Raw genomic sequence first — 22842 nt, forward strand, 5'->3', positions numbered from 1 at the left:
AGAATCTAAAAAAGAGTGGATATATGTATATGTATAACTGATTCACTTTGATGTACAGCAAAAACTAACAGAACATTGTAAATCAACTATATTCCAATAAAAAAATTTTTTAATGCAAAAAAAAAAAAGAAAAAATATGCTCAACATCACTAATCATCAGGGAAATGCAAATCAAAACTACAATGAGGGCTACCCTGGTGGCGCAGTGGTTGAGAATCCGCCTGCCGATGCAGGGAACACGGGTTCGTGCTGCGTCCGGAGCCTGTGCTCCGCAACGGGAGAGGCCACAGCAGTGAGAGGTCCACGTACCACAAAAAAAAAAAAAAAAAACTACAATGAGATACTACTTCATACCCTTAGAAGGGCTAGTATCAAAAAATCAGAAAACAAGTGTTGGCAAGGATGTGGAGAAATTGGAAGCCCTGTGCACTATTGGTGAGAATGTAAAATGATACAGCTGCTGTGGAAAATATCACGGTATTTCCTACAAAAACTAAAAACAGAAAATCACCATATGACCCAGCAATTCCACTTGTGGGTACATATCCAAAAGAACTGAAAGCAAGGTCTCAAAGAGATATTTTTAAACTCATGTTCCTAGCAGCATAATTCACAATAATTAAAACATGGAAACACGCAAACTGCATAAACACATGAATGGATAAGCAAAATGTGGTCTATATATACAATGAACTACTATTCAACCTTAAAAAGTAAGGCGCTCCCTACAATGCAGGGGACACAGGTTTGATCCCTGGTCAGGGAACTAAGATCCCACATCCCACATGCCACATGCCACACGGCACGGGCAAAAAAAAAAAAAAAAAGTAAGGAAATTTTGCAATATGCTACAACATGGATGAACTTTGAGGACATTATGCTAAGTGAAATAAGCTGAAGACATTAGGCTAAGAGAAATAAGCCAGTCACAAAAAGATAAATACTGCATGATTCCATTTATATGAAGTACTTTTTTTTTTCAATTTAAATAACTTTAATTATGGCATTGTAAATGAGGAATTTCACAGGGGATGAGTATTTTTTTCTCTAAGAGCATTCTAGTGAGATCTGATATCACAAAGCCAACCATAGAGCAAATGCTAGTATAAATAAAGCACCTTGATTTGGACCATGGCCAGTGGACAAAATATGGTAATACAGTCTTCCTCTTTTCCATAACCAAGAATATGAAATCACTTAAGAGACTCGTTCAAGACTTAGTGTCTGTAACTTGCTGCTTGTTGGCAACATTTGCACAAATAAAGAAATCAAGAAGTAGAATGTAATAGCAGTCTGTCCCCTGTACCTTGCAGAGAATACACTTTCATTGTACAAACTCTCCTGGTTCTAATCCTCATAAACATGAACCATCAACTTCCAGCACTAATGAGAAGAGGGAAGGAAGAAGGAAAGGGCTTTCTTGCATCTTTCTCCTTCACTGGGGATTTCTCCCATCCTTCTGCAGGCATCATCTTAGCTCACCTGTTCTTTTTTTTCTTTTTTCTTTTTTCCTTTAACACCTTTATTGGTATATAACTGCTTTACAGTGTTGTGTTAGTTTCTGCTGTATAACAAAGTGAATCAGCTATATGCATACATACATCCCCATATCCCCTCCCTATTGAGCCTCCCTACCACCCTCCCTATCCCACCCTTCTAGGTGGTTGCAAAGCACAGAGCTGATCACCCTGTGCTATGCAGCTGCTTCCCACTAGCTATCTATTTTACATTTGGTAGTGTATATATGTCAATATTACTCTCTCACTTCGTCCCAGCTTACCCTTCCCCCTTCCTGTGTCCTCAAGTCCATTCTCTACATCTGTGTCTTTATTCCTGTCCTGTCCCTAGGTTCACCAGAACCTTTTTTTTTTCACATTCCATATATATGTGTTGGCATACGGTATTTGTTTTTCTCTTTCTGACTTACTTCACTCTGTATGCCCGACTCTAGGTCCATCCACCTATATGAGGTACTTTAGAGTAGTGAAAACCATAAACACAGAGTATATAATGGTGGTTGCAAGGAGCTGGGGGAAGGGAAAGTGGGGAGTTATTGTTTAATACATACAGAATTTCAGTTTTACAAGATGAAATGTGTTATGGTGATGGATGGTGGTGATGGTTGCACAACAATGTGAATGTATTTAATACCACTGAACTGTATACTTAAAAATGCTTTAGATGGTAAATTTTATGTTATGTGTATTTTATTACAATTAAAAAATTTTTTTAAAATACCTACTTTTATCATTTGATAGTGTTGACAGCTGACAACAGTACACATTAATCTTTTCCCCTACTGAAATAACAAGAAGCCAAAAAGAAAGCAACCAGTTATAGAGCTATACTTTAGTTCATAGAGTTTATTTTTTTACACAGGCAGAAAACATATCCGCATTAATTTCCTAATTTCATGCCTGTGTAATATAGGGTGAGTAAATTCCATGTTCATCAATGCTTAAGAAAAAGAAAAATCTGTAGTAAATCTCCAAGCCCAGCAACCAATCAAAAATCTCACTCCTACATATATACACTACCAAATGTAAAATAGATAGCTACTGGGAAACAGCTGCATAGCACAGGGAGATCAGCTGGTACTTTGTGTCCACCTAGAGGGGTGGGATAGGGAGGGTGGGAGGGAGACACAAAAGGGAGGAGATATGGGGATATATGTACAGCTGATTCACTTCGTTATACAGCAGAAACTAACACACCATTGTAAAGCAATTATACTCCAATAAAGATGTTAAAAAATAAATGAATAAATAAATCTATTCTAGAATTTGGCATTAAAAAAAAATGTCACTCCTAGAATCACTTGAAGGATAAAATGGCATCTCTCATGAAAATTTTCAAGCACATTATTGTATTCATCCCCTAATTTGTTCATCAAATACTTACTGAAGACTGATAGATGTCTGCCATTATTCTAGATACTGGAGATAAGACTACTTATCCTACTAATGAGGAAGACAAGAATGTTAATGAAAAATTACAATGCAATATGTTAAGTGATACAAAAAAGATCTATGGAGGGCACTAGAAGGTTACTAAAGAAGAAGTACCTAATTCCACCTTAAAATGATAAACAGTGTCAGGAAAAACTACACAGAACAGTTAAATTTTAGTTCAAAATTCACCAGGCAGACAACTTGAAGAAAGCAGTGTGTGAAAAGGGAAAAACAGGTACAGTGGCACCGATTTTCAAAACCATCATGCACTCAAGGAACTGCAAATTCTTGGGTGATGTTAGAATGTGGGGACTGTGTGGGGAGGAGAGGTGGAAAGTAAGATTGGAAATTAGGTAAAGACCAGTTGAAGGGTGGTACGTAGACGGAAAAGTGAAGAAGAATAACTACTACTTTCTGAGTGACTTCTATAAACCATGTAATCTGACCCTCATAATAACCTTGAAAAGTTGGTATTATCTCCATTTTATAGGTGACAAGTGTGAAGCTCAGAAAAAGAGAGTAATTTTTCAGGTCATGTAGCTAGTAAGTAGGCTTGTTCTTAGGATACTGCCTGTTACAGAGGCCATAGGAAAGCATGGTTAGATATGTATTTTAGAAAGATGCCTGTAATAGGATGGGGTCAAAATTGAAAGTAGGTAGCTTTTATAACTATTTATCCTTCAATGTATAATTATTTTTAAACTTGCTCCTGAGGATTATTTCTAATAGTTTAGAAAAGATAATTTTCTTGAAAAGTATGCCAATCTCTATTTCAATTACATTCCAGAGGAACCCTGGTTGTTTGGACAACCAGCTAAACAAGTTTAGTCAGTAATTAAAACATATGCATTCTCAGGAGGAACAGGAACAGAATATCCTAGTTACAGGCAAAGAACAACTTCTGCAAGCACAAAATAAAATTCATTCCACAAAATAATGGAAGAAATTATGTATAGTTTTGTGTACAGCTCCTTAGAAATGTTAAAAATCAACCCCTATCTGGAAGAGATGGAAATATTTTCTTCTCATTCTCTGAAATTCTTCTGGAGATCAGGTACCAATTGTAGTTATGCAAAAGCTTCTAAACCTCTTCTTTAGTGACTGTAAACTAAATTAAAGCCATGTAAAAAAAGAGCAGCTAAGATATTGCTTCATGAAAATACAAAAAAGAGAAAAAGCAGATACTACTAATTTTAACATGCATTAAGCATCTTAATATTCTCGAGACCTTACATAATGCAGAAAAGACCAGATCCTGTGCCCAAAGAGTTTCCTAAGATGGACTCATTCTTTGTCACATGGAGTGAATTCTATGCCCATCACTCCCTTCATCAGTTTGTCTAATAAAAAGAATCTCTAACTCACTTTGCTCTGACTTCCCAATAGGCTAATTTTCATGATATCTTATAATAATTTTCTCCTTTACTGGAATAGTTTGTTTTTTTTTTTTAAGTTTCCAATTCTAGGAACTGCAGCTCTCATTCAGGATGAAAAAACTGCTTTTTGTAAGTGTATGACACATTGGAAAATGGATTGTAAGGGCATCATTTCATGAACTCCTTCATGGTCAATTACCTCTGAGTTAGCCCAGGCCATCTGTGTGAAGTTGCATGGGGAATCTTATATTTTACCTAACCCTCCATTAGATGAAGTCTAATATGATAAAATAAATTAATTATTTATTAATTCAGTAAATAGTCAGTGATATCTTATATGTTCCAGGCGTTGTGCTGGATGCTTGGAATATAATGGTAAGGGAAAAACAGATAGTTCATGCCTCATGGAACTCATAATCTAGTAGATCATACATAGTTTTAGAAACTATGATTTAAAACAGATAATATAATCGTTCACTCTCTAATTATTACATGAATATTTGTGAACCATCTTAAAATCACAATTTTAGAGCTAATGGGGACCCTAAGTGATCTTCCAGTCTAATTCCCTATTCTAACAAAAGAAAGTAATCCTCAGAGAGATGAATTGACTACATCAAAGTCATAAAAATTGTTGTTGGTTGATACAAGATTAAAAACCAGACTTCCTGACCATCTAGTCAGTACTCTTTGTATCAAATCATGATACATCCTTTTGCTCATCCACCAAAGCGACTGCTTATCTTTTTTGTTTTGTTTGTGTGTGTGTGTGTGTGTGTGTGTGTGTGTGTGTGTGTGTGTGTGGTACGCGGGCCTCTCACTGCTGTGGCCTCTCCCGTTGCGGAGCACAGGCTCTGGACGTGCAGGCTCAGCGGCCATGGCTCACGGGCCCAGCCGCTCCGCGGCATGTGGGATCTTCCCGGACCGGGGCATGAACCCATGTCCCCTGAATCGGCAGGCGGACTCTCAACCACTGTGCCACCAGGGAAGCCCCGATGGGATAATTTTTGAAGCTAATCTTCCTGTCCTATTTTCTTGTTATACCAGTCCCATCCTATGCAAACTTGGACAAAAATAAAATGTTACTTCTCTAGCCTTTAATACTTCTTAATTACCAACTAGATCAAATGTAGATTCCTTATCCTTTATTATAGTATAATAATAATTATATATAATTATTATATATATAATAATTATATATAATACCTCCTAGAAGTTGTTAATTATTCAAGCTGTAATTAGGACTTCCTGGGTGATCTCTTCTATTTTCATGACTTTCACTAATACCTATCTGTGTTCTTGATTTCATATTTCTGTCTCCAACCCAAACTTCTCTCCTGAGTACCATATTCATATTTTAACTGCCTATAAGACATTTAGATATTCCTAGATATGCCAAGCTCAACATTTCAAAGCTGAACTCATAATTTTGTCCCCATAAACTTCTTCCCTCCTATATTATTATTATTATTTTTTTTTTTTTTTTGCGGTACGCGGGCCTCTCACTGCTGTGGCCTCTCCCGTTGCGGAGCACAGGCTCTGGACGTGCAGGCTCAGCGGCCGTGGCTCACGGGCCCAGCCGCTTCGTGGCATGTGGGATCTTCCCAGACCAGGGCATGAACCCGTGTCCCCTGCATCGGCAGGCGGACTCTCAACCACTGCGCCACCAGGGAAGCCCGACTGCTTATCTTTTGATTCCATCTTCCCATCACAGGATCTTTTGAATTAAGACCATAAAACTGAACATATGAACACATCCTAAACTTGACGGGCACTGAGCTTTCTCACAAACCTAAGTGTGGACCACACTATAACAAGTACCAAAAATAATTTTATCAGAAAATTAAATTGTTTATTTTTTTAATGTAAAATACACATGACAGAGAAGGATCTAGTTTCCCATACAACTTCTTCCCATCATCTTATTAGGACTGCAGTCATCTGTTAAGCTAAGTGGCATAGGGGCAATGAGCACCCACCAGCTGTCATCATGTCTGTTCACGCTCCTACTCCAGAGGCTAGTGATTAAACTAGGAACATCAGAGAGCAAAATCAAACTCCTTTTTCTAGACCTTAGCATTAACATGATGTTTTGGCAACTCTTAGAGCTGTCTCAGTATTCATAAGTTATCTATCTCCCAACAAAGCAACTTATGATCTTCATTCAACTCTAGTTCCAGTTGAATAAAATATTCCACATAGGCCCACCTCAAGACCAAACTCAGACCTAAAGGCTTCTCTTCATGTTGAATATGTACGTCAATATCTGAGACATCTGAAAATATCTCTGATTCAGGGTTCTGGATGTTACACTTTATTTTTCCATCAACTACAGAGAAAAGAACAAAAGGTTACAAAGGAAATGCTCTGACTACCAATACATATTTGGTACATAACTAAACCTGGCAATTTTATCATATATTCTAGGAAATGGCAGAAATTATAATATAGACTTTTTTAATCATCTAGGTAAAAAGTACCATGATATTTTTTTTTAAGTTAAACTCCTCCAACCCCAAAACAAACTGTTCTTAAGAATACAATGGATGATAGCAAAGAGTGGAATGGAAACCTTGGTGTAATAAAATAAAAAGCTCAAATACTAGTTGGAAAAAAAGCCTTTTGTTTCTAATGCAAAAATAACTGCAAAAGAAACTCTGAATTAAAGAAAGAAGACTCACTTCAATGATCCAAATAGCATTTACGTATGTAGTTCTGTACATTAAAACTCAGTCTCTTTCTGTTTCGTTCAAGTAGGATCCTGCCAGGACTTGGAATTCTTCCTTCCCAGCCCGTGATCCTATCATTGGAAATCTATCCTACAATTAAGTTACCATCTACTTATAATGTAACGGTTAAGAATGGGAACACAGGACTTCCCTGGCGGTCCAGGGGTTAAGACTCTGTGTTTCCACTGCAGGGGACATGGGTTCCATCCCTGGTCAGGGAACAAAGATTCCATAGGCCGCGGCGCTGCCAAAAATAAAATTAAAAAAAAAAAAAAAAGAATAGGAACACAGGCTTTGAATTAAGACAGACCTGGATTTATGCCCTTCATCTGCCATTGACTGAGAATCCTTGGGCAAGTTACCTAATCTTATTAAGTTTCAGATATTCATCTATAAAATGGCAATAATAATACCAACTCCATAGAGTTGCTACGAGTATTAAATAATATAATATATGCGAAAGGTTTAATACAGTACCTAAGATACTATAAATGCTCAAGAAATTTAGCTAGAAGAGTAGTAATAAAAATAATAATAGCAGTAATGGTAGTGATTTTAGCTAAAATTTTTACTTCTGAGAATCTATTTTCTAGGTGGCTAAATATTACAAACATTGATGTCAGAAGTATAAGGAACTTCAGAGTCCAACAATCCTTTCCCTCTGTGCTCTATTAGATTACAACTGTAACAGTTATTCATTAAACAATTGTTATAGAAACTGTCCATTTCAATTATTTGAACTGTAGATAGTAAATTACCTATTAAATTTTAAAAGAATATGTTAAAATAAATGAAAAAGTTAGTCTCCATTTCTTCAATATAGAATCTGACTTCAAAACTGATATTCAAGCTCAGTAAAAATGTGTTCTGGAAAAAATTCATACAGACAAAATAGTTATTACTGCCTATAGATAAGATGCTTTTAGATCCAACTGTTCTTTCCCCAAAATTCATTTAGTATGTTAGTCTTTGTTTTTATTTATAATTTACGTGAAAAGCCTACAATTGAGTATGAATATAAGATACATTTTATTATAAAGAACAAATTAAACAATTATATAAAAGTTGATGAAGTATTAGAAAGAACAAAAGCTTTGGAGCCAGACAAACCTGAATTCAAAACCTAGCTAAGTACCTACTGTGTGTGGGACATTAAGCAAGTCATTTAACCTTTCTATGCCATCATTACTGCAATTATTACCTTATTCTCAGACTGACAATGACAAGAAAATCCAGCTCCATGGACAGAATAACTGCCTCCTATCAATTATCTTCAATCCCATGTTCTCTAGGTGAGCAACTGCATTTATACATGTACACATATATATAAATGCCACAGACCATCTCTTGTGTTTATTGAGAATTTGAATTATACCTTCAGTGTGACCCAGGACTGAGATACCTCACCTTGCCTATCCTCCCTATGGCCTTCTCAACAAAGAAGGCCATCCAGGCCCTGATTTTCAGCCAGCAGGATGCTAACAAGAGGCATGAGTAGAGAGCATAACATCCATTTTATCACACAAAACTATAGGGCAAACCAGCACCATGATCCTTTTCACATAACATCTTCATTGTGATAGTCTCTTTTTCCTAAGTATACGTAATTTAATGATGAGTTCTGAAAACTCAGGCAAGGGAACAACAGCCAAAAAATACCTAAAATAACAACTTTGAGTCCCACGTAAAGAGTGTCTTTTTCTAAAGTCCAATAAACCACTGGGTTATCAAGTCACCTATTGTACAAATATCAATTTAAATATCAAAAGTTATACATATCCTAAGATAACTATGCCAATGTCCAGTCTTTCCAAAGGAAATATACTGGCACACTGCAAAGCAGTCATGAAATCACAAAAAGCATCAGTATAACAGGGAAGCTGGGTCTGCTGCTCTGCCAGCTTTGCTTAGCTACTGGTCAATTCTACTACAAGGCAAAAAGAGTAGCAACTTATATATCTTCTCTCTATTGTTGGACATAGTCTTCTTAACTGTTTTTTCATTCTAGAAGTTATACATGCTCATTAAAGACAATTTGGAAAGCAGAGAAGAAAAAAAATTCAACTGGAGCCCTATTAGTTCACTACAGACATTATTAATACTTTTGATGCATTTCCCTTTCTTAAAAATTCTAAGCAAAGAGTTATATTTTTACATAATTTTATTATTCTACCTAAACAAAATTGTATCCTGTTTTTGCCTCTACCATAACACAAGCATATTTCACAGTAACCCAAGCTGTTTAAAAATGAAAAATTTAACAAATGCATAAAATTCCAGTAAGTTCTACTTTTCTTGACTATCCTGCTATTCTTATTCCTTGCTATAAATGATGCTACTGAAAACTGAAAGCAAAGCACAGAGAGACAGCATAGCATGATAGTTAAATATGCAGATACTAGTGCCAAATTTCAGGGTTCAAACCCCACCATCTCTACTTAGCAATGCAGTAGTGAGAAAACTTCTCAATCTTTCTGCACTTCAGTTTCATCCATTTTAAAATGGGAAGGAGGAGGAGGAAGAAGATACAGTACCAATTTCATAAGGATCTTGTGAGGATTATTAAAGGGTTAAGAACAATACTAGCACAGAGTGACCACTCAGTATTAGCTATTATCATAATATGATAATATTCTCTCCTGCCTACTTCTGCTTCTTGTTTTTACCTATTCAGGATTATTTCCTTTAAATTTTCAGAAATGTAATTACTAAGCCAATGAGTATAAACAATTTAAGATTCTTGGTAGAATTGCCAAATTGCTCTCTAAAAAGGACTATACAAGGGCTTCCCTGGTGGCGCAGTGGTTGAGAGTCCGCCTGCCGATTCAGGGGACACGGGTTCGTGCCCCGGTCCGGGAAGGTCCCACATGCCGCGGAGCGGCTGGGCCCGTGAGCCATGGCCGCTGAGCCTGCGCGTCCAGAGCCTGTGCTCCGCAACGGGAGAGGCCACAACAGTGAGAGGCCCGCGTACCGTGAAAAAAAAAAAAAAGTTATCCCATCAAAGTATCAATAGTTTGATACTTTAAGAAAGAAAAAAATTATCTGACGACAAGGAATCATTAAGCTTTTCACTTAAGAATCTAGATCTATTTCTTAGAGCATACTCAAGGAAAAACAAACAAAACCTACTTAAAGGCAAAATAATGCGGTAGGAAAGCACACGTTTTAAAGTCAGGTGAGTAGCCATGAGCCAGTTACTTCACTTCTGAGCTTTAGTTTCCACAGCTGTAAAACAGTGGTGATAATACCTCCTAGTAGTTGTTAATTTTGATTAACATTTTTGAAAGCATATATGGTGGCATTAATAAGTACTTAATAAGTGGAAAATATTTCCTCCCAAAAGTTATGCAAAAGTGGAACAACATGGTATCTCAAAAGCAATACAGATCACAGAAATTCTGAATAGGTTATTATCTAGAAGTGAAAGATGTAATTAAAAGCTGTGATAATCACTAGCTGAACTGAACTCTCAGTCAGATTCTAAGCTATAATGGGATAGTAAGCTAATTTTAAAAGCTACATAACTCATTGGAACTATTGATCTCTACTCAGTTGTAAGCCCCTTTAAGGCAGGGACAGACTCTTATATTTGTCTTTTATCTCCTTGTCCTGGTATAAAGTAGGCAGAGTTAAATGAATTTGAAAATGCTACAGAAATTTACTACATTAAGGTACCACATTATTTAATCATGATTGAGAAAAGTTTTGAGCACTTTATGTTCTAAATATTTACATGTATCATGTCACTCAATCTTCATAATAATTCTATAAAGTAATATTGTTTCCTTTCATAGAGGAAGAAACCAAGGCCCAAAGGAGCTAACTACATACCAGAAGATCACATGACCATTAAGTGGTAGAATGAAGATCTGAAGAAAAAACCCCATCTGGCAGTGGTGTACAGGGCTGCTGCCAACATATAAGGTGCCTTTGTATGAATTAGAAAGAGTTGTCCCTTTGGGTGGGTACAGCTCTTTGTCAGGGTACATCCTGGCAAGCCAAATACAGGCTAGATTTTAACCTTTACTCACCCTTTGTCTGTGACCCTTCATAAAGTGGAACACCTGTACAACTATAAACAGCAGCCCCAGTAAAACGGGCCAACATGATTCATCCAATTATTTAGAGCTGTGCTGTCCAATATGGTAGCCACTAGCCACCTGTGGCTATTTAAATGAATATTCAATTCCTTAGTCTCACTAGCACAATAGCTACACGTGGCTAGCACCTATCACTTTGGACAGTGCAGATATAGTAGAACATTTCCAACATTGCAGAAAAGTTCTTTGGACAACACTGGTTTAGAGTATATATATATGGGGATATTAGAATGTTTTAAAATAGTAGTCTTGAATTCTCTATACATCTATCTATCTATCTGTCTATCTACCTATCTATCTATGATCTATCTCAATTATCTACATTTACATCTTGCAACCCTAAGATTATTATAAAAGGTACCTGCATAGGATGAGGATTTTTTAATGAAAGCTTAATATAATTTTATTGAATTTTCAGTGCACTGTGGATCTGAAGGAATTGGAAGACGGGAGCAAGAGATACCAAAAAATCTGCAGAGTAGAGAAATGATTATTATTTATTTGTGGGAACACAAAAATAATGAGTGGAACAAAACTATTCAAGGAAGAAAGACAATTTTCTTATAAGTAAGTATTGTTATGGCATCAAAAGTTTTTGACTTCTTTGTATTACTTGCAAGAATATGTCTTATAAAGGCATGTAGGGCAGACCCTTTAAAACACATTTTGGACATTTCCTTGGACTCTTAAAACGAATATTAGACAGAAGGACTAAGACACATAAAAAAGTTTCATTGCTTTTAATTTAGTGCTCCATAGCACCAGAAACATGTAGACAAGTTAGAGGAAGCTCAATGAGGAGAAACAGAATTGTAAGAAAAAAAGATATTGATTTATGATAAAATATTAATATATAAATATGTATACTGAAGCCAAGTGATTTTTAAAAGATCATAATAACTAAATACAACTAAACGGAGGAAACGAGCTTTAAAAAAATGTTTAGCAACGATGTAAAGGTATAACTTGGACAAATCTAGTAACATAAATGAAGCCACATTTAAGAGAACTTTAAAGAATAGATTTCAGAAAGCAATATTTATTTTCAAGTGTGAAAATAAACTTTTTCTTCAGCTGATAAGTGGCAAGAGCAGTACACATTACTTAGCATAGAATTTTTTAAAATCAAAGTACTAAAATCAATCTTGGAACAGAAATCTGGTATTGATGATCTAGCATTCCATTTTTTTTAATTTTGGTTCTCATAATGCTGATATATCATCATCTTTTTCTAGAAATGGCTTTTATGACCCTAATAGGATATCTCCAAAGAGATAAACTAATAGGTTTACTCCTAGAAGGAAGTAACATGTGTGATGATGCAGTTCATTCAGAAGGGAGTTCACACTTACTCCTACTATCCTCTCAAACATCCACCTCCTCATTGAATTCTTTTGACATTTTTTTTAAATACATATGGTTTAAATTTTTAAGGGAAAAAATACTGAAGTAGAAAATAAATAAACTTGATAAAAACTAGGAAAAGTAAATATACAAGAAATGTTTTTCTTAAACATTTAAACCTGTACAGAAGCCTATGTGATATACTGAGTACATTTGTTTTTCAATAAAAATGTTCCATATCTCAGAGATTCCAAAGATATCAAAAGCTGTGGTAGTTGCTACAGAAACTATTCTTTATTAATGAAACTCAGATTAAATAACTGCATAAAACAAATTCGAATTTGAAATGCAATTACTACTCTAAAGCATATTTACATATTTGATTTTATAATGGTTACAGAAAATAAGATAAAATATTAAGAATACCTTTTGCGTGGGCAAAACCAATGGCAGTTACAAACTTAATTGCAACTCTGCCCTTAAATACAATAGTGTTGGGTATAATGAAATTCTATTTTATAATAAAAACTCATACAAACTCTGTACCATTCTATTGCTACTTGGAAAAGTGCTAATTTACATGCAGTGAAACATTTCTGGAATTTATCATTTTGCATAAATGGTGTAAATTCAGGGCAAGTATAAACGATTCCCCAAAGGCCTGTCTACATCAGGTCAATACTAAGAAAATGGCCAGAGAGTAACCACTGACGTTCCACAGCAGGTGACCTGACATAATAGGCAAGAAAGGTTCTGCCTATCTCGTGCTTCCTCCTAGCCTGCAGAGCCAAGGTCCAGACTCCTGAGGATTGCACACTCCTGTCTTACCATTTACCATAGAGGAAATATCATGGACATTGAAATCAAACAGACCAAGCTTCAATCCTAGCTCTAACATTTACAAGTGGTGATATTTTGAGCAAGACTTTACCTCTCTAAACCTGTGAAACAAAGATAATACCTGCCTTACAGGATCAATGCAAGGATTAGTAATATTTTGTGTACAATGCCTAACATGGTTTCTGCACATATTTGGTGCTCATTGCCTGATAGCTTCTATTATTGTTACTATTACTACTAAGACAGTTAACTGTTACTACTACTGCTGCTGCAAGTCCTACAAAAACATATTGGGTTGGCCAAAAAGTTCATCCGGGTTTTTCCCTAACATCTTATGGAAAAACCCAAATGAACATTTTGGTCAACCCAATACTATAACAACAAAGCAAAGCCAGGGAAACCTTTTTGACTTTTGTTTCTTTTGTAAACAGGTCTGTACAGTCTTTCTAATGCGTGCATTGAAAGGCAGGGTAAGGGGTACCAGTTGTGGCTGTTTAATAGAACTGGCTGGAATCTCTCTGTAGAGATGACATGCTTGGACTCAGCTCAGTCTCCTGCTTATGTCACCAGCTCCTTCTGTGAGACACATTAGTGGAGACAAATAGGCTTCATTTTGGAAAAGCCCCCCAAAATAGAGCCAACTAACAGAATTGTTCTTATTTAATTATATTTTTTAGTTTCGATTGGAGAATTTTTGTTCATTCATTCTTCACTCAGACAGGCCTTCCCGACCACCTATACCCTTCCTATATTGGAGCACACGCATAGCACTTTTCTCCATGTATTTCGTATTATGGGATTGGGTTGATTGGATTATTGGCCCCTATTAATGGTCTCTCTCTATATCCTTGCCTTTTGCCATGCACTCAGACTCTCACCCATGTGGCTTCCTTTAGAGACGTGATATAAACAGAGGCTTGAAAAGGCACTTCTACACTTCTCCTTCCTCTGTTGCTCCCCTTCCTTTATCATGAAAACAAGTCCCAGCTAGGTGCTGGAAAATTAGAAACCACATGTAGCAGAGTCAAGCTGCCCCAGACACAAAAGTGTGCTCAGGCAAGATTGGTCAACCCCAACCCAGATAAGCAGTACCACCTAGTCAACCTGAAGACTTGTGAAGAAAAATTAAGGTTGTTGTTTTAAGCTACTAAATTTGGGGGATGGTTGTTTAGCAGTAACAGCCAACTAATACCCATGTATGAAAATAGTTTTACCGGCTCATTATCTGCCTCCCCAGCTAGAATGCAACTTCCCTGAGGGCAAGGGCTATATCTGTTCTATTTACCTCTATACATTGAGTCTAGTATGCTGCCTAGAAAATAAAAGGTGCCCACATATTTGTTAAATATTTCTAAAAAGGAAGACATTACTACATGAAAAGCATTGTGCCTTTTGAAGACAAGACATAATATGTAAACACAATATGACAAGGACGCCCCACTTTTATGTACTAATCTAGCCTAGCAGTAATTAGGGAGTTAAAATGTTTATCCATATAATAACTAAATTAGACAGATATTTAGTATCCTAGTAGAGGTGTAAAGTGGCAAAATAGTTCAAAGGAGGGAAACTACCTCTAACAAGAGCAATCACTATGAGGCCCATTTTTCTCATCTTTGTCATTCAAGAAAACTGTCCTCAATTTTGGAAACCCTCAACCATTTTCTGATTAGGTACAGATAACACTTTCTCATATAAAAGAGCTGTTTAAAAAACTCAAAACAAAGCATCTCCAGATTCACTTAAGTTCATGCTACAAAATGGCATCAGTATCACAGAGCATTAAAATGACTTCAGACAAATCCCTATACTACTTTTTTCTTTTAACCCTGCACATGCACATAGTTTAAAAATATTGATGTACACCTCCACTCTTCTCCATCCCTGGTCCCAGTCCTCTTTTAACCATTTCTGACTTTAGTTCTTCTAGACTAAATCCTCCATATCTCTAAATAGTATGTATATATCTCAATTTCTTAACATCAGTTCAGGAGATATATTGTGATATCCTTCTGTAAAAGATTAGGCTTTAGCTCACATACACCTCTCTTTGCCAATATTTTTTTATAATTATAGGATAGCTTTATAAACTTAAATAATAAACACATATTTATATTTCCTTTTTTCTTAACACTAGTCTTCTAAACTCTTCCCTGTCACATGAAGATGTTACTGTCCATACTCTTCCCTCATTCTTTAATCCACTTCACCACCTCCCCTCTTGCGTGAACTAAATCCTTACTGCCAAACTGTTAGAGTTTTACATTCTTCTACTTTTATATAATTTTCTATAAATGTAATTACAATTTCCATGCTCTGTCTGAAAGTCGAATATTAATCAACCAACACCATTTGAAACAGCAAAATAGTTCACTGCAGGACCAGATAGTATATTTGGATAGCACTTCTTTTTTTGTGGGTCCAATGTCATAACCCATAGACCATTTGAAGAATATTCTTTGCATCATGGCAAAATGTACTCTCTTTTCTCACACTCTATCAACTGCTTTAAACTGCATTGCATTTTATTTCACCACATTTAAAAAATTTATTTGTGTTGTGTTTTATTTTTTTCCTATTGTTTTTATTTTTATTTTTATTTTTATTTTTTTCTGACAAATGAATAGGTACCTTCAGCCATCATTGCATAGGAACCCTTTTTCTCCAGCGGTATTCTTCCAAGAATCATCTGTCTTTCCACCCTAATCTGGACTGATTCATTCCCTAAGCTTGCTGCCTAGCCGTCAACTTCTGATTTTCCTTCACTATTCCTTGGGATTGGATCCACTTTTCTCTTTCTTCATATTCTCCTTAATTTTGCTGGTGTATATCTCCAAGCAACTTGCTGAGACAGGAAGGCTCAGAGATACAAATTCCGATTTCCTACATGTCTAAACATCACCTTAATCTATCCCTACATTTAACTGAAAATTTGGCTGGACATAGAATTCTAGATTGGAAATAATTTCTTTCAGAACTTCAAAGGCATTATTCCACTGCTTTCTGGTCAAAGTATATAAAAAGAATTTCAGGGGCTTCCCTGGTGGCGCAGCGGTTGCGCGTCCGCCTGCCGATGCAGGGGAACCGGGTTCGCGCCCCGGTCTGGGAGGATCCCACATGCCGCGGAGCGGCTGGGCCCGTGAGCCATGGCCGCTGAGCCTGCGCGTCCAGAGCCTGTCCTCCGCAACAGGAGAGGCCACAGCAGAGGGAGGCCCGCATACCACAAAAAAAAAAAAAAAAAAAAAAAAAAGAATTTCATTTCAGTGTTGTTTACAGTAGGCAAAACTAGAAAACCTCAATGCCCATTAACAGGGGAAAATTAAATAAATTATAGTATATCTATACTGCAGAACATTCAGTCATAAAACATGATGCCAATATGAAAATTTGGCATCACATATTTATTTAAAGATATTCACAATAGTGTTTTCTTAAAACTGGTTATTAAAAAAGTATTATATTTTAGTTCAAATATAAATAAAAATATACATTGTTTATACACATACAAACACACGCCCCTGATATGTATGGATAAAGGAATGGAAGGATATACACCAAAATATTAATAGTGGTTATATTAGAGAAAATGCATTTATGGGTGATTTTCTTTCATTCATATTTTCTGAATTTTTAACAAAATGTTTGTAAACTATAAAAAGCAGAAAAAAATAGCACACAATAGAAGCTTTTTTCTTTACTTTTGGTAAAAACATGTAACATAAAATTTACCACAACCACTTTTAATTGTACAGTTCAGTAGTGTCAAGTATACTCACGGCATTGTGAAACAGATCTCAAGAACTTTCTCAACTTGCAAAACTAAAACACGAACAACTACTCACCTTTTCCTCTATTACCTGGCCTCTGGTAACCAACATTTTATTTTCTGTTTCCATGAATTTGACTACTTTAAATACCTTATATAAGTGGAATCATATAGGATTTGTCTTTTGGGGACTGGCTTCTTTCACTTAGCATAATGTCCTGAAAGTTTATCCATGCTGTAGCATGTGCCAAGATCTCCTTCCTTTTTACGACTTAATACTATTCTATTGTGTGTGTGTACCACTTTTTGTTTACCCATTCATGGGCATTTGGATTGATTCCACCTGTTGGCTATTGTGAATAATGGTGCTATGAAGATGGATGTGCAAAAATCTCTTCAACACTTCCAGTTCTTTTGGATGAATAAATAGAAACTTTTTTAAACTGCTCTTCTCTTAACTAACTTACCAGATAAACTGACATTCTTCATATCCTCTGTGAAACATTCTAACTGTGTCCATGGCATATTAACTGCTCAAGGCTAAGAGGCTAATCTCAAGTTTGCCCTGAACTTCAGCTTCTATCAGTCAAGTTATATTGTTTCTAAGAAGTCCGTTCATCCAATAATAAGACTATTTCTGTCAGTTGCACTTATTATTACTTTAATTAAATATTAACTGCTGAAATATAAATGTGAAAGGGGAATGTTTATATAGAAATATAGTTGAATGCGTGCAGAAACTTTAAGGAGGTGAAGGTAAGTACCTAAAAAACTATTCTTGGATTAAGTACACAATAGACAACTGTAAAAAGACTTAAAATTATAAAAGTCTTAGAAGGATTCTTTACACAGCTTGCTTTACAAGTGTCTTTAAGTTCTTGCTCAACTTTGAAGGAAACAAACTTGGAAAATGCAGACAACATATTATGCAAATATATTTTCATCTATTTCTGGTTTCAGACATGCATTCTTTTTTTTAATTTTTATACAATTTTTAAAGGTTATACTCCATTTACAGTTATTACAAAATATTGGCTATATTTCCTACGTTGTACAATATATCCTTGCAGCCTATCTTACGCCCAATAGTTTGTACCTCCCACTCCCCAACACCTAAAGTGCCCGTCCCCCCTCTCCCCACTGGTAACCACTAGTCTGTTCTCTGTACCTGTGAGTCTGCTTCTTTTCTGTTACATTCACTAGTTTGTCGTACTTTTTAAATTCCACATATAAGTGGTATCATACAGTATTTGTCTTTCTCTGTCTGACTCATTTCACTTAGCATAATGCCCTCCAAGTCCATCCATGTTGCTGCAAATGGTAAAATTTCATTCTCTTTTGTAGCTGAGTAGTATTCCTTTTTGTATATATACCACTGTTTATCCATTTATCTGTTGATGGATACTTAGGTTGCTCCCATATCTTGACAACTGTAAATAAAGCTGCTATGAACATTGGGGTGCATGTATCTTTTCGAATTAGTGTTTTTGTTTTTTTTGGATATATACCAAGAAATGGAATTTCTGGGTCATATGGTAGTTCTATTTTTAGTTATTTGAGAAACCTCCAAACTGTTTTCCACAGTGGCTGCACCAATTTACACTCCCACCAACAGTGTTCGAGGGTTCCCTTTTCTCCACATCCTTGCCAACATTTGTTATTTGTGTTCTTTTTGATGAGAGCCATTCTGACAGGTGTGAGGTGATATCTCATTGTGGTTTAGATTTGCATTTCCCTGATGATTAGCAATGTTGAGCAGTTTTTCATGTGCTTATTGGCCATTTGCATTTCTTCCTTGGAAAAGTATCTATTCAGTTCCTCTGCTGATTTTTTAATCGGGATGTTTCTTTTTTTTATTTTGAATTGTATGATATATGTTGGATATTAGTCTCTTATTATTCATATCATTTGCATATATTTTCTTCATTCAGTAGGCTGTCTTTTCATTTTGCTGAAAGTTTCCTTTGCAGCACAAAAGCTTTTAATTAAGTCCCATTTGTTTATTTTTGCTATTATTTCCATTACTCTAGGAGACAGATACAAAAATATTGCTGTGATTTATGTCAAAGAGCATTCTGCCTATGTTTTCCTCTAGAAGTTTTATAGTATCTGGTCTTACATTTAGGTCTTTAATCCATTTTGAGTTTATTTTTGTATATGGTGTTGGAGAATTTTTAAAACCTTGCATTTGTACTCTCCTCCCCTCATGATTACTGTTTTTGATATCATATTTTACATCTAACTGTTTTGTGTATCCCTTAACTGCTTATTGTGGTTATAGATGATTTTGCTACTTTTGTCTTTTAACCTCCCTACTAGCTTATGTGTGGATGATTTCCTACCTTTACTGTATGTTTCCCTTCACTAGCAAGATTTTCATTTCATAATTTTCTTGCTTCTAGTTCTGGCCTTTTTTCGCCTAGAGAAATCCCTTTAACATTTGTTGTAAAGTTAGTTTGGTGGTGCTAAACTCTTTGAGCTTTTGTTTGTCTGTAAAGCTTTTGATTTCTCCATCAAATCAGAATGAGAGCGTTGCAGGGTAGAGTATCCTTGGTTCTAGGTTTTTCTCTTTCATCACTTTAAATATGTCATTCTATTCCCTTCCGCCCTGCAGAGTTTTTGCTGAAAAATCAGCTGATAACCTTATGGGAGTTCCCTTGTATGTTATTTGTTGCTTTTCCCTTGCTTCTTTTAATATCCTCTCTTTATCTTTAATTTTTATTATTTTAATTACAATGTGTTTTGGTGTGTTCCTCTTTGGCTTAATCCTGTATGGTACTCTCTGTGCTTCCTGGACTTGGGTGACTGTTTCCTTTTCCAAGTTAGGGAAATTTTCATCTATTATGTCTTCAAATATTTTCTCAGACCCTTTCTCTCTCTCTTCTCCTTCTGGGACCCCTATAATATGAATATTAGTGTGCCTGATGTTGTCCCGGAGGTCTCTTAAACTGCCCTCATATCTTTTCATTCTTTTTTCTGTTCAGCGGCAGTGATTTCCACTACTCTGTCTTCCCGCTCACTGATTTGTTCCTCTGTATCATTTAGTCTGCTATTGATTCCTTATAGTGTATATTTCATTTCAGTCATTGTATTCTTCATCTCTGTTTGGCTGTCCTTTATATTTTCTCTTTGTTAAAAACTTCTAACTTCTCACTCTGTCCATCCATTCTTCTCCCAAGTTCTTTGATCATGTTTATGGTCATTACTCTGAACTTTCTCAGGTAGACTGCCTATCTTCACTTCACTTAGTTCCTCTTCTGGGGTTTTGTCTTGTTCCTTTGGAACATGTTTGTCTGCCACCTCATTTTGTCTAAGTTGCTATTTGTATTTTTATGTATGTGGTAGGGTAGTTACATTCCTCAACCTTGGAGAAGTGGCCTTCTGTAGGAGATCTCCTATGCATTGCAGCAGTGTACTCCCCTCTTGTCACCCAAGCTATATGCTCTAGGGGTTTCCCCCTATGAGAGCTGCATGGGTCCTTCTGTTGTGGCAGGCTGACTATATAGGGGGTCTGGTAGGCTTAGTTGGCCCCTAGCCCGGTTGGTTGCCAGGCCCTGCTTTGTGCGGACGCTGCTGGCTGCTGTTTAGCAGTGCCTGGTGACAAGGCAGCTGGCTGCAGAACCCTAGGGTCCCCCAAGGCCAGTGCTGGCTCACTGGTTGGCAGAGTCAGGGTCCTGAAGACTCTGGAGCTGTTGCCTGCCCACTGGTGGATGAAGCCAGGTCCTGGGGTTAGTGAAAGACTACTGGCAGGCAGAGTCAGTTCCTGGAGTCTGTCTGCAGGGGCCAGGGACCCCAGAGCTTGTTTTAGATGGTTGGTGGGGGTGGAGGCCAGTTCCTGACACAGTTGGGTATGGGATCTGAGGTGTCCCAAAGCTTGCATTGGCCTGCTAGTGGACAGGGCCAGGGCCCAGCTGGTCCCAGGGTATGGTGTGGCCTGCTGTAGGTGGGCTGGATCCCCAGGCTATGGGATCATGGTTTTCTTGCATCTGTTTTCTGCTCCCTGGTGGGTGAGGCTGGGCTACAGGCTAGTGCAGGCTTCCTGGAGGGCAGGACCAATGCCTGCCCACTGGTGGGTGGAGCTGGGTCTTGGTCCTCTGGTGGGCAGGGCTATGTTTAGAGGCAGCTCTTGGCTCAGAAAGTCTTTAGGTAGCCTGTCTGCTGATGGGTGGGGCTGTGTCCCTGCCCAGTTAGTCTGGCCTAAGGTATCCCAGCACTGGAGTGTACAGGCTGTTGGATGGGGCCAGGTCTTGGTGCTAATGACCTAGAGGGAGTGGTCCAAGATGGAAGCCACCAGCAGTGGTGTTCACATGGTAGAATGTTCCCAAATATGGCTGTCATCAATGTCTGTGTCACCAGGGTGAGCTGCAGATGCCTCCTGCCTCTCCAGGAGACTCTCCAAGACCAGCAGGTAGGTCTGGCCTGCTTTTACTCTGAGTCCCAGTGCACATGAGATTTTGTGTGCACCCTTTAAGAGTGAAGTCTTTATTTCCCCCAGTCCTGTGGGGCTCCCGAAATTAAGCCCCTCTGGCCTTCAAAGCCAAATGCTCTGGGAGCTCATCTTCCTGGTGCAGGACCCCCAGGCTGGGGAGCCCAACATGGGGCTTAGAACTCTCACTCCTGTGTGAGAACCCATGCAATATAATTATTCTCCAGTTTGTGGGTCGCTCACCTGGAGGTATGGGACTTGATTATATTACAAGTCCGCCCCTCCTACCCATCTCATTGTGGTTCCTTTTTTATGTCTTTAGTTGTAGAAGATCTATTCTGGTAGGTGCCAGTCTTTTTCACTGATGGTTGTTCTGCAGATATTTGTGATTTCAGTATGCTCATGAGAGGAGGTGAGCACAGGGTCTTTCTACTCCTCCATCTTGGCTGATCTCCTATATATTCATGTTTTTAAAAGTATATATGGGGCTTCCCTGGTGGCACAGTGGTTGAGAATCTGCCTGCTAATGCAGGGGACACGGGTTCAAGCCCTGGTCTGAGAGGATCCCACATGCCACAGTGCAACTAGGCCCGTGAGCCACAATTACTGAGCCTGCGCGTCTGGAGCCTGTGCTCCGTAACAAGAGAGGCTGCGATAGTGAGAGGCCCACGCACCGCGATGAAGAGTGGTCCCCGCTTGCCACAACTAGAGAAAGCCCTCTCACAGAAACGAAAACCCAACACAGCAAAAATAAATTAATTAATAAACTCCTACCCCTAACATCTAAAAAAAAAAAAAAAAAAAGTATATATGTATCACTTTTATGATTTACTGTTTTAACAGACTTTTCTAATAAACTGACTAACTATTGATTCAGACTGTACCAGATAAGAGGGATTTTACTCTATTTTCATTTTAAAATATTTTATTTACATATTATAATATATGTACCTAACATCTCTGTGCCTTAGTTTTCTCATGAAGATAATAATAGTGTTTACTTTATAGGGTTGTACCAGACAGATAAATGTGTGCTATTCTAATTAGGTAAACCTCTAGGCCAGTTTCCTAATCCAGCTTATGAACAACCTAATGCCATAATTATAAATAAATCCAGGAAATGGATTCTACTCCTTGCCTCTTTTATCTCTTTTGTTATATTTACCAGGAAGATTTTCTTCCTTATGCCCTACTTAAATTTCCCTTTTTATAATTTAAAATAATTTTCTCAATTTTGTTTCAAATATGAAGCTCATTGGATTTGACAAGAGCTCCAGAGTCTAGCTCTTGATGTCAAAGGTACTAATTAA

Source organism: Physeter macrocephalus, chromosome 4 (genome assembly GCF_002837175.3).
Source record: "Physeter macrocephalus isolate SW-GA chromosome 4, ASM283717v5, whole genome shotgun sequence".
Taxonomy (NCBI): domain Eukaryota; kingdom Metazoa; phylum Chordata; class Mammalia; order Artiodactyla; family Physeteridae; genus Physeter; species Physeter macrocephalus.